Raw genomic sequence first — 13775 nt, 5'->3', positions numbered from 1 at the left:
TGGTCTTCAGCTCCTGCTCCTACAGAGCTCCTCGCTGTTACTTTCCCTGTGTCTGGAACTAACGCCAGGCTCTGACTGAACTAACCCCGCCCCAGATCCAGTTTATATAGGGCAGGTTCCTCCCCCATCGGGTCTGGGACAGGAGGTGTTGCATGTTTAAGGGCTCCTGACCAGGAAACCCCCCACTTGCTCTCAGACGTAATATTTCTATTACTGTGGTAACCAGACCCCTGGGGTGCCACACTTCTATATAAGACTTTTATTCATGCAGCAGCACATGGACTTTTCTGAGGCCTAATCATCGGCGACAAGCTTTCCGTTAGTGGAGATCTCAGCATATCTGTTTTAGAATCCAGTGTGACATTGTTCACTGCTCTATCATGCTCTCTTTTGGCATTGCTCAGCGGTTGTGTTAACAGGATGCAACAGCGCAGATAATGAGGAGGCAGTGGTACTCAACCAACACCTATAAGCAAGCTCGCTGCACCGCACGTATGTCCTGCTACATATTTGGGCGCAACTCCTCCCCTTCACTGCCATCCTGGGCCTTTTATAATTAATAACTGCGCCACAGCTATCGCCTGACCTGGTGTCTTTTCCAACCATGCACTTCACTCTTGAGTTCCTACTAATGCAATTCGTTCTGCCTTCACCTTCTCTATCGTCCTTGACCAGCAGATGACGGTGTTCACTTGCAAACACTCTGCTAGGCATTAACTGTGTGCGTCTTGTCACTTGTTCATCTCCTTACAGCTGCATACACAGCCCTGTTATTTCTTTATTTGTTCTATTTTGCATCATAAATTTCTTCATGTTTGCTCCATTTACATCTAATGCTGTGCACAATGTCAGTGATTGATGTAGCAAGTATTTCCTTGTATGACTGCAATCTTCTGCCCCTGGTATTCACATTTGGATTGTATGTGATAGCATGGTAGTATGTCTAGTATTTTAGTGTTCTTTCTGAAGTTGTTTTTCTATTTTTTTTTTACCACCTATCTACTGCAGAGAGAATTTTTAAAAAGTTGCCATTTATAAATCTGGCGTACATCTATTCACCTGAATAACCATAGCCACTCACATACCATAATGGATGAGAGTAGAGTAAAATCACAAATTGTTGAGAAACAAAATCTCACTTTTTGACATCATAATACTGGCATATAAGACTTGGTAATTTCCTTCAGGAGTATTGAAAGCTGTTTTCTATCCATCCCTTTCTCTGAAGTGTATTAACTTATATGCTCCCCTGAAACCAAGTTTAGTAAACCAGAAAAAAAAACAATATCTTAAAATGGACTTCCACACTTAGATTTTTGCTGGCTGCTTTACCAAAATCGAAACGGCTCGCTGCTATTCAATCTTTAACCCAATTACAGAGATTTGGACTTTCATACAAAGGCTACCAAGACGCATCTGCAGAGTAGACGCTGACTGGCACAACAATCTGAGGTACTACCCAATATTTCACTGTAAACATCTTGGTGCAAGACACCGTGGGATGCCTTCAGAGGTCTTGTGGAGCGAATGTCTTGAATGAATCAGAGGAGTATTGATGGCACAAGTGCATAGTAGCCAACATTTTTGGGGATGCTTAAGCCATGACCCCAACCCAGTCCTCACTCCTCCTGGTAATGTCCCTGGAGTACCCCCGAAAGTATACTTAGGGGTGGGTTTTATACAATTCTTTCCCCCGTGTTGGAAACTTATTGAAGGGGGTTCTTTGATGCTGTTCTTTTAGATCAATAGATCTTCCATCAGGCTGGTACTTGCAGCCACAATGTGGGCAAAAGAATGAGCTAGAATTACGCTTATGTTAGGGAAGTGGTTTCATGTTATGTCCGGTGTATGTTAGAAGCTTAGTATACCGAAACTGTGATGAGTAACCATAATGTAAGCCATTTTTATCTTGATGACTATATTGTTATTTTTGTGTGTGGTTATAATATAGAACTAGTCCATATTATATGAGAACTTTTTAATTTAAAAAGGTAAAGCACATACAAGAAAAATTATTAAAGCTTGTTTATGCAAAACTATATAGAATTTTTAATCGCATCAAAACCTTTTGGACGTTCTACTATCTAATGGGGCCCCATGCACATTAGACTGCTGGACAAACCCGCCAATATAGCCAGAATTAGCCAACAGCCTAAGGGCTCCTTCACACGACCGTATTTTCGGATCAAGTGCTGTCAGTGAAAAAAAAATGACCAATGTTATTCAATGAGGCAGTGCTGATGAGCTTTTTTTTTTCTTCACACTGGCTGAAGGTACGTGTGGAAAAAAATAAAAAAATCGCAGCATACACTAGTTTTTTGCATAAGTCAAATTAGGCTCGCCCATTCAAGTCTATAAGTTAGCAAAAAAAAAATTGTACGCCATACAGAGCAATAGTACAGCATCAGTTTTTTTATGATACAGGAAACAGTAACTGGTCTTGTAAATTGTTAAAATGGATCATATACAGACTGCACATGGAGGAAAAGTGAGAAAAAAAACGTCTTGAGTTTCTAGATGAAATTGTGAACAATTTTTTATACAATCTCCCAACTCTCCCCTGACAGATGACATTGGCTGAGAGAAGGATCCGGCACATTGGATTTTTTTTTCCTCCAGGAGATAAAGCTGCTCATAGAGGGGTCTGGCAGCTTCTCCCATACAGAACACAGGAGCTCTTAGCCGATCTGAACATTCCTGTATATGGGGGAGTCGGGCAAGATATACCATTCAGCCTACAGCTATCCAATATATTCTAGTGCCTTTAGCCTCGGTTTTTTTGACCAATTTAATTTTTTAATTTGTACTTTGCTTTAGGGCTATTTCAGACGTCAGTGTGTCCGGTACGAGTGGTGACAGTTTCCACCCATACTGGAGACACTGACACACGCAGACCCATTCAAATCTATGGGTCTGCACACATGTCAGTGTGTTTCCACGACTGTGTGTCTGTGTGCTCCACACGTAGACATGTCCTTTTTTTACACGCTGCATGGTCCGCAAAATGTCTCTCACTGAACACACACGGATGACATCCGTGTGTGATCAGTGTGACACGTACCGGCGTTTGGGAATCAGTGTACAGTTAGTGCTGTTCCCAAGCGTCGGGTGCTGAACGCTGCCCTTATCATTGTTCCTTCCTCGCGCTGTGATCAGGAGCCGGGGAGAATGAGCGGGGCCCTACATTGAGCGGAGATCACTGAGTGGCAGGACACCGCTCCTCAGCTCAGCGCAGCTCCGGGGCCCACTCGCTGGAGCGGCTCATTCTCCCCGGCTCCTTTGCATCAGCGGTCAGAGGATTACAGTGGGGGACATCTCCGGACAGGTGAGTATAAGGATTTTATTATTTTATTCTTATTTTTACACATGGACACTACAGGAGCAGACACTACTACTCCCAACTAGAGATGAGCGATGTTCGACTCGAACTGTTCGCCAATCTCAAATTCGAGCTGTTTTGGGCGGTGTTCGAGCCGTTCGGCGAACACGAACGATTTGAGAAAAATTCGGCTGTTCGAGGTTATGTTCGATAACTGTTCGTGCACCAAAATCATAACTGGATTTTTTCTCAGTAATGATGAAAATTAATGTTAATACGCAGTTTGAGTGTACAGCGGGGTGGGGGGAGGGGCAGGGGATTGATCTCTGCAGGAATAATGAAGATCTCCATTTTTTTTTCTCTTTCCCGCATTTACAGTGGGGAGGTGCAATCTGTCAGCCTATCAGCAGCGCACACACGGAGCGAAGTGCTTTTTTTCACGCAAGCAAGGGCATGTGTCATTGGCAGTGTATGTCACATGTCCTTGCCCTATAAGACCAAGCCATTTTCCCCGTCGCCACCATTTTCTCACTGCTGCAGCTGCGTGTTAGACGGCACCGCTGTTGCTGTGTGCGCTATACCTTGTTAATTTCAAGCCAATTTTCGCACAAATCTACAGATAGCTTGGGAGTAGGGAATAGTTGTGATTGCACTCCTTTTAAGGACTAGGTTACAGCATTTCCTACGACTTTTATCAGGCAGGTCTGTGCTCTTAAATAGATAGGTTGTGGGAGTAAAGACTAATTGTAATTGCAGTCCTTTTCAGGACTAGGTTACATCAGTTCCTATCAGTTTTTGCCAGGCAGGTCTGTGCCAGTGCTGTGCAAGTTTTTTTCACAGCATTTGGCTGAATCTAGCAAAGCTAATCCTTTTTGGCCTATTGCAGAGTGTGTTAGTCAGTGGAGCAGCCTATCTGTGTTGCAAGATATACCACCTGTGTATAGAATACCAATTTTTTTAACTGCACCTAGTGAAGTAAAATCTTTTGGGCATAGCATCATTCTATTAGTCCATCTATACTGACTTCCATCAGGTTGCAAATTGAATATAATTTTTTTCTGCATCTAGCTCTGAAAAAATATTTGGCCTTCTAGCAGTGTGTGGGACTTTCTCTATTAGTCCATCTATACTGACCTCCATCAGGTTGCAAATAAAAAATAATTTTTTGTCTGCATCTAGCTCTCAAAAAATATTTGGCCTTCTAGCAGTGTGTGGGACTTTCTCTATTAGTCCATCTATACTGACCTCCATCAGGTTGCAAATTAAAAATAATTTATATCTGCATCTAGCTCTGAAAAAATATTTGGCCTTCTAGCAGTGTATGGGACTTTCTCTATTAGTCCATCTATACTGACCTCCATCAGGTTGCAAATTAAAAATAATTTTTTGTCTGCATCTAGCTCTGAAAAAATATTTGGCCTTCTAGCAGTGTGTGGGACTTTCTCTATTAGTCCATCTATACTGACCTCCATCAGGTTGCAAATTAAAAATAATTTATATCTGCATCTAGCTCTGAAAAAATATTTGGCCTTCTAGCAGTGTGTGGGACTTTCTCTATTAGTCCATCTATACTGACCTCCATCAGGTTGCAAATTAAAAATAATTTTTTGTCTGCATCTAGCTCTGAAAAAAATATTTGGCCTTCTAGCAGTGTGTGGGACTTTCTCTATTAGTCCATCTATACTGACCTCCATCAGGTTGCAAACTGAATATATTTTTTTTCTGCATCTACCTCTGAAAAAATATTGGGCTTCTAGCTGTGTGTGGGACTTGTTCTATTAATCCATCTATACAGATCTCCATCAGGTTGCAAACTGAATAGAATTTTTTTCTGCATCTACCGCTGAAAAAATATTTGGGCTTCTAGCTGAGTGTGGGACTTGTTCTATTAGTCCATCTATACTGACCTCCATCAGGTTGCAAACTGAATATAATTTTTTTCTGCATCTAGCTCTGAAAAAATATTTGGCCTTCTAGCAGTGTGTGGGAGTTTCTCTATTAGTCCATCTATACTGACCTCCATCAGGTTGCAAATTAAAAATAATTTTTATCTGCATCTAGCTTTGAAAAAATATTTGGCCTTCTAGCAGTGTGTGGGACTTTCTCTATTAGTCCATCTATACTGACCTCCATCAGGTTGCAAATTCAAAATAATTTTTTGTCTGCATCTACCTCTGAAAAAATATTTGGGCTTCTAGCTGTGTGTAGGACTTGTTCTATTAGTCCATCTATACTGACCTCCATCAGGTTGCAAACTGAATATAATTTTTTTCTGCATCTAGCTCTGAAAAAATATTTGGCCTTCTAGCAGTGTGTGGGACTTTCTCTATTAGTCCATCTATACTGACCTCCATCAGGTTGCAAATTAAAAATAATTTATATCTGCATCTAGCTCTGAAAAAATATTTGGCCTTCTAGCAGTGTGTGGGACTTTCTCTATTAGTCCATCTATACTGACCTCCATCAGGTTGCAAATTGAATATAATTTTTTTCTGCATCTAACCCAGCCAATAGTTTTGGCCTAATACCACAGTTTGGCCACTCAGCTCTGCTCGGTTCCATCCATTGTTTTTTTGTGCAAACAACTCCAGAGTTGTGAATTAGTTAACCACCAAAATGAGTGGAAAAAGGCCTGCTGCTGGTGGAAAGGGGAATAGGCGTGTTGGGAAGGGGAAAAAAGGTTGTGTCCGTGGGGTAGGTGTTAAAGCAACAGTAACATCTGCAGAAGAAAGACCATCTTCCAGTCAAACTAAAATGTCTACTTCTTTTAGCGGACAATGTGATAAGATCCCTTTCTTACGGCCACGCCAATCGCTACAAATTCCAGATGAGGCACAAAAACACCAGGTGCTTCAACGGATATCAAGTGCTCCTTTAAGTGGGCTCTCCTCCACATCAACTTCAACATCACAAATACTCCAGTCCTCAAAGGTGTCACCCCAATCGCACTTGCTTCCTCATAGCTCCCAAATCTCCAGCTGCCCGTCTGAGTATGAGGTAGAACAGATGGTTGAGTCTGCAGAGCTGTTTACTCATACTATAGCCTGGGAATCAGAGGTCGACTCCAGCGCTTCTGTGAATCCAGACGAGGAAATGATCTGCACTGATGCCCAGAATCTTTATGAGTCGGATCCAGGACCAGACGCAGAAGGTTCTGACCATAATGTAGACCCTCATTCCCAAACTGTAACTCCTGTTGGTGGAGACAATGAGGAAGACGATGATGAGACTCAAATACCTGATTGGAGCGACAACTTTAGTTTTTTGTCAGGGCAGGAACAGGTTGGCTCTGAGGACGACGGGTGTGATAACGCACAGGGTGATGATGATGAGGTTGGAGATCCCACTTACTGTCAACCCACAGTCAGCCAAGAGATGAGGTCAGCAGAGGAGGTGGAGGAAGATGCTAGTGACGACGAGGTCAGGTTGCGCCTTCCTGGACAGAGACGTAGTACTGGAAGCACGTCAACAACTGCATCCTCAAACACAACTCTGCCTCCCACCACAAGTCGTGGTGGCTCTTCAGGTCGCATGGGTGCTAAGCCTTGCATAGCCTGGGCATTTTTTCAGATCGATAAAGATGACCCAACTCGTGTTATCTGTAACATTTGTCAGCAAAAGCTAAGTAGAGGCCAAAAAATACATAGTTTGAGTACTTCATGCATGAACCGGCACATGGACATGAAGCATAAGTTGCAGTGGGAAGCTCAGTGTGCTACAATGCGGCCTAGCCGGCCGGGCCAACCACCGTCTGCCATATCTTGTGCATCCGCGGCCTCTTCATCCTCTGTGACTGGGGGGACAGCAGTCACACCTGTTTTGGGGCGCAGACCTGCCACCTCTGTACCCGCAACAGCCAGCGTGATTGGCAGGTCATCATTTTCTTTGGAGGTGGTAACACCAGCTGGTGTTGAGCGCTGTCCGACATCGATAGCACCACCTTTGGATCAAGGCAACCTAACATGTCCGCCTGCATCTTCCTCACAGACCGGCAGTTTGCCGGGGACACCCTTATCAACCCCGTCTAAGCACAATAGCCAGCCCTCGGTCCCTCAGATGTGGACAAGTAAAAGACCATTTCCTTCTAGCCATGAGAAAGCTAAGAGGTTGAATTTCACCATCTGCAAGCTCTTGGCTACAGAAATGCTGCCTTTCCGCCTGGTGGACACAGAGGATTTTCGAGACCTTATGTCCGTCGCAGTGCCCCAGTACCAGAAGCCCAGTCGGCACTACTTCTCAAAGAAAGGTGTGCCTGCGCTCCACCAGCATGTCGCACACAACATCACCGCTTCTTTGAGAAACTCTGTGTGACAGGGTGCATTTCACCACAGACACTTGGACGAGTAGGCATGGACAGGGGCGTTACATGTCGCTGACTGGGCACTGGGTAACTATGGTGACAGCAGGACAAGGGGCTGCTGTCCAAGTCTTGCCGTCCCCACGAGTTGTGCGTCAATCCTCTTTATGTCAAAGTTCCTCATCTGCTTCTGCCTCCTCAACCTCCTCTCGGTCTTCCACCTGCACCCAAAGCCTGTCTGGTCATGCCACAAGCTTTCTAACTGCGCAGAAGGGATCCTGCACACCTCCTTACTATGCTGGCAGTAGGGCTCAACGTCATCAGGCGGTTTTTACTTTGAAATGTCTGGGAAATGTGAGTCACACAGCTGAGGAGTTGTGGTCAGCTCTGGAGAACCAATTTCATGAATGGTTGTCTCCACTGGACCTGAAACCAGGGAAGGCCGTGTGCGACAATGCTGCAAACCTGGGTGCGGCCCTTCGCCGGGGCAATGTCACACACGTGCCTTGTATGGCTCACGTGTTGAACCTGGTTGTCCAGCAATTTTTAGCCCACTATCCCAGACTAGATGGCCTTCTGCAGAGGGCACGGTCGCTGTGTGCTCACTTCCGCCGTTCGCATCCCGCAGCTCAGCGACTTACATCTCTACAGAAGTCGTTGGGCCTGCCACTTCACCGGCTAAAATGCGATGTGCCTACCCGGTGGAATTCAACTCTGCACATGTTGCAGCGACTGTGGCAGCACCGACAAGCCCTGGTGCAATACGTTCTGACGTATAGCCTGGGCCAACGAGATCCAGAGGTGGGGCAAATCACGCTGGAGGAGTGGTCTCAGATCAGGGACCTATGCACCCTTCTGCACAGTTTTGAAATGGCGACGAAGATGTTTAGTGCTGACGATGCCATTATCAGCATGACTATTCCGGTGATTTACATGCTGGAGCACATGTTAAACAGAATTCGGAGTCAGGTGGTGGCACAAGAGGAGGTGGAGGAAGTAGAGGAGGAGGAGTTGTATGCGGAAGGGCTAACATCTGCAAGGTCCAGACGGTCGGCAGCACCAAGGCGGCAGGCATGTGAGGGTGGGGGAGATGGCTTTACCAGGGCGCATGGTAGCAGCCAAACTAGTGAGGAAGGTGCAGGAGCAGGGCCGGCTCCAGGTTTTTCTGGGCCCCGGGCGAAAGAGTCTCAGTGGGCCCCTTTAACACATACCACGATTCATGATGCAGAGATACGGCGGAGAAATATATATATATAGTACAATGCAAAGATTTCACTTCATGAGTGATATCTATTGTAAATTCCACAATAGCTCAGAAACCGGTGAATCGCTCCACACAGAATAGTGGCCCCCATATAAGGCTCCATACGGAATACTGGTCCCCATATAACGCCCATACGGAATACTGGCCCCCATATAACGCTTCATACGGAATACTGGCCCCCATATAAGGCCCCATACGGAATACTTGCCCCCATATAAGACCCCATACGGAATACTGGCCCCCATATAAGACCCCATACGGAATACTGGCCCCCATATAAGGCCCCATACGGAATACTGACCCCCATATAAGGCTCCATGCGGAATACTGACCCCCATATAAGACTCCATGCGGAATACTGACCCCCATATAAGGCTCCATGCGGAATACTGGCCCCCATATAAGGCTCCATACGGAATACTGGCCCCCATATAAGGCTCCATACGGAATACTGGCCCCCATATAAGGCCCCATATGGAATACTGGCCCCTATATAAGGCTCCATTGGAATACTGGCCCCCATATAAGGCTCCATAAGGAATACTGGCCCCCATATAAGGCTCCATACGGAATACTGGCCCCCATATAAGGCTCCATACGGAATACTGGCCCCCATATGGAATACTGGCCCCCATATAAGGCTCCATACGGAATACTGGCTTCCATATAAGGCTCCATACGGAATACTGGCCCCCATATAAGGCTCCATACAGAATACTGGCCCCCATATAACGCTCCATACAGGATACTGGCCCCCATATAATGCTGCATGCAGGCTGTTACCCCCCACATAATGCCCCATACAGGCTGTCCCCCCCTTATAATGCTCCATGCAGGCTGTTACCCCCCACATAATGCCCCATACAGGCCCCTCCCTTTTAATGCTCCATGCAGGCTGTTACCCCCCACATAATGCCCCATACAGGCTGCCCCCCCCTTATAATGCTCCATGCAGGCTGTTCCCCCCCACATAATGCCCCATACAGGCCCCCCCTTTTAATGCTCCATGCAGGCTGTTACCCCCCACATAATGCCCCATACAGGCTGCCCCCCCCTTATAATGCTCCATGCAGGCTGTTCCCCCCCACATAATGCCCCATACAGCCCCCCCCCCTTTTAATGCTCCATGCAGGCTGTTACCCCCCACATAATGCCCCATACAGGCTGCCCCCCCTCTTTATAATGCCCCATGCAGGCTGTCACCCCTCCTCTTTATAATGCTCCATGCAGGCTGTCACCCCTCCTCTTTATACTGCCCCATGCAGGCTGTCACCCCTCCTCTTTATAATGCCCCATGCAGGATGTCCCCCCTCTCTTTATAATGCCCCGTGCAGGCTGTTCCCCACCTTATAATGCCCCATGCAGGCTGTCACCCCTCCTCATTATAATGCCCCAAGCAGGAATCCCCCCTTCTTTATAATGCCCCATGCAGGCTGTTCCCCACCTTATAATGCCCCATGCAGGCTGTCACCCCTCCTCTTTATACTGCCCCATGCAGGCTGTCACCCCTCCTCTTTATAATGCCCCATGCAGGCTGTCACCCCTCCTCTTTATACTGCCCCATGCAGGCTGTCACCCTTCCTCTTTATAATGCCCCATGCAGGATGTCCCCCCCTCTCTTTATAATGCCCCGTGCAGGCTGTTCCCCACCTTATAATGCCCCATGCAGGCTGGTTCCCACCTTATAATGCCCCATGCAGGCTGTCACCCCTCCTCATTATAATGCCCCAAGCAGGAATCCCCCCCTCTTTATAATGCCCCATGCAGGCTGTTCCCCACCTTATAATGCCCCATGCAGGCTGTCACCCCTCCTCTTTATAATGCCCCATGCAGGATGCCACCCCTCCCCTCTTTATAATGCCCCATGCCTCCATACATTAAAAAAAAAAAAAATCAAATACTCACCTCCCTTCTCCTCACCTGCTACCTGCTGCCCGCTGCCTGCTGCCCGCCGCTCGCTGCTCGGCTCCGAACTCCAGCGTTGTCGGCGTCTTCCCGCTCAGCGCTCCCTGTGACGGCTCAGGGGAGGGCGCGGTGTAAAGACGTCACCGCGCCCTCTGACCTGAGACGTCACAGGGAGCTCAGAGCAGGAAGACAGCTGATCTGCGGAGGCACGGGGAGAGGTAGGTATCGGGCTGCCGGGGCCCTGAGCAAGCGGCGGAGAAGGGCGGGCGCTGACACCGCTCTCCTCCGCCCATAGCCCAGCGGGGTGCGCGACCGCCAGTGGGCCCCTCTGCCTGCTCAGGGCCCCGGCATTTGCCCGGGTGCGCCGGGTGCTGACGCCGGCCCTGTGCAGGAGCCCAGGAAGAAGTGGAGGACGAACTGATGGAAGACTCATCAGATGAGGGAGACCTTGATCACATTTCTGTTGTGCGAGGTTGGGGGGGAGAGGACAGAGGAAGGAAGCATGATTGTTACCTCGCCACCAACACAACAGGGACTTGGTGCTCCTGGATGCGCAACACACATGAGTGCCTTCTTGCTGCACTACCTGCAACATGACCCTCGAATTGTGAGAATTAGAAATAATCCTGACTACTGGGTTGCCACACTGTTAGATCCCCGGTACAAAAGTAAATTTGCAGAAATTATTCCTGCCATAGAAAGGGATGCACGCATGCAGGAGTATCAGCAGAGACTGTTGCAGAATCTTACATGTGCTTTTCCACAAAATACCAGTGGTGCACGTAGTGAATCTCACAGTTCCAACTTGCCAACCGTGGTCTGTATGGAATTGTTCAATAAAGGGCCCAAAATTAAGATAACATAGATGGGAGAGGTCTCTATGAATAGGAATTCCTAAGTATTTGATACCCTGTGAGGGCCAGGCAAAGGGAAAGTTGGACTGGATGGAATCCTATATGGATTTAGGGAGGGAGACATCGAGGGCCTCAGACTTCGCTGCATTGATTTTAAAATTTTACCATGTAACAAAGTGATCTATTTCAGCCATAACAGCAGGGATGGATATATGTGATTGAGTGATATATACTAGGACATCATCAGCAAATAGAGAGCACTTGTACTCGGTGCCTCCCACCTCAATCCACCTAATATTGGGGTTATGGCGAATTGATGAGAGCAGGTGCTCCGTCACTAGGATGTATAAGAGAGGGGACAGAGGACATCCCTGCCTTGTCCCATTGGTGATTGTGAAATGTGATGAAAATGTTCTGACGCACCCCCTGGGCCTTGGGACACCCGGAGCCGGACCCTTTTTGGTGGATGCTGGTGGTTGTAGTCTTCGTGGCGGCGATCCGGTTCCGTGGCTCAGGGCGATCAAACCAGTGGCGGAACTATTTATGTGGTTTTGATGTTTAAATGTCCGACTACGCCACCCGTGGATTGCGGTCAGAGTGAAGCGCAGCTCCAGGGCAGACCGCTGAGGCTGGTGTTGTGGGTGCAGCAGAGCGTAGCATAACTCCCCACGGGAGGAGTATAGCCTCAGGGCAGTGTATGCGGAGGATGGGGGTGATGGTGCAGCGCAGCAGCAGTAACGACACGGAGTCAGTGATGCAGTCCAGGGCCTTTACTCACAGTTCTTATTATCCAGACCACGTCTGCAGGTAACGGCTGCCCACGTCGTACGGTGCTCACCAGGTGAGGGGCTCAGACAACTCCCAGATATCTTTGGAGCGCTTCACAGGACCCCCTTTGTGTGTCCTTTGTCTGGCCTTTCTTACCAACGCTTCTGTCCGGCTGCCTCGGGCCTCCTCTTGGTAAACTTGGCACCAGTTTCCCTGACCCTATGTGGTGCCTTCCTAGCGGGTGTAGCGAGGGGCTGTGCCACATAAAATGTCACAGCCTCCGGTTTCTAGCTGAGGGTCGTTTCCCGCCTCCACTAGTTTCAGGGACCGGTCTCCCCCTTTGGCCTGACCCCTCTACGCAGGTGGATTCGGGCGTGCGGTGGCGACTCGCCCGTCCGCAACCCTGGGATCCCTTCGTTCCTCATTCCTGGAGCCTTCTCCGCTCCTCTTCCTTCCTTCTCCCTCTTCCAGGCCTGGACCTGTGTTACTAGGCCCGCCTCCGGAGCAGAGCTCATGCAGAGCCCCTGCTCCCTGTCACTTCTGCTCAGACTTCTCTGCACTGAACTAATATGGTGCCCACCTTTTATACTCCCTTATCAATGCACCCAGGAACTGCTTCCTCCCTGCTCCTGCACTACAGGTGTTATGTTCTGCTACCAGAGCTAAGGAAAGAGAGGAGATCTGTCCCTACGATAGAACTCAGCTAAATCCCTACGATGTAACAGGGGACCTGATCCTGCGATCAGACCTGCTAAAGTCCTAAGCTAGTCTGTACGGAGACCTATAGATGTGGGGAAGGAATCCCTACAAGTACTAAGGACTGGGAGGAAAATGGGACACCTCCTAACAGAAATAGTAGCAGACAGACGAACAAACAAAATATATAGAACATAGAGGTCCGTAGACCAAGCAAACTAACAGAGTTAGATACAGAGCACAGGCTAGCTAGAAAGTAGTTAAACAATGAAGTCCAGCAAAGCCAGAAGGGCGGAGCAGGATTAAATAGGCCAACAAGGTCATGTGACCAGCAAAGGAAGAAACCTAAGAACAAGGTTCTAACAACAGGGTTCCCCTTCCTCAGTGTTCCCTCCCCTCACTCCAGCCAGGGTCAGTGACTGTCGTGCCCATCTCAGGGGCATATTGGTCGCCCTGCCCCACGGCAATGTGGTGTAATGCATGCAGGTGTCGGGGTCCTGATCCACACTCCATCCTTACCTGAGAGTGAGATATCACACCTCTGGGTGAGGTGCAATACCTCTGTAGCAACCGAGCCCTCAGGGTGCTACAGTTCCATTTATCTTCAGCCTAGGTGACGTATTATGATACAGGGCCGTGATTTTGGCTATAAAAGGGTCCCCTAGACCCCTA

This window comes from Phyllobates terribilis, unplaced genomic scaffold, assembly GCF_046119375.1.
Source record: "Phyllobates terribilis strain yellow unplaced genomic scaffold, ASM4611937v1 Scaffold_2__4_contigs__length_985480577, whole genome shotgun sequence".
NCBI lineage: Eukaryota > Metazoa > Chordata > Amphibia > Anura > Dendrobatidae > Phyllobates > Phyllobates terribilis.
Note: the sequence above shows the minus strand (reverse complement) of the source record.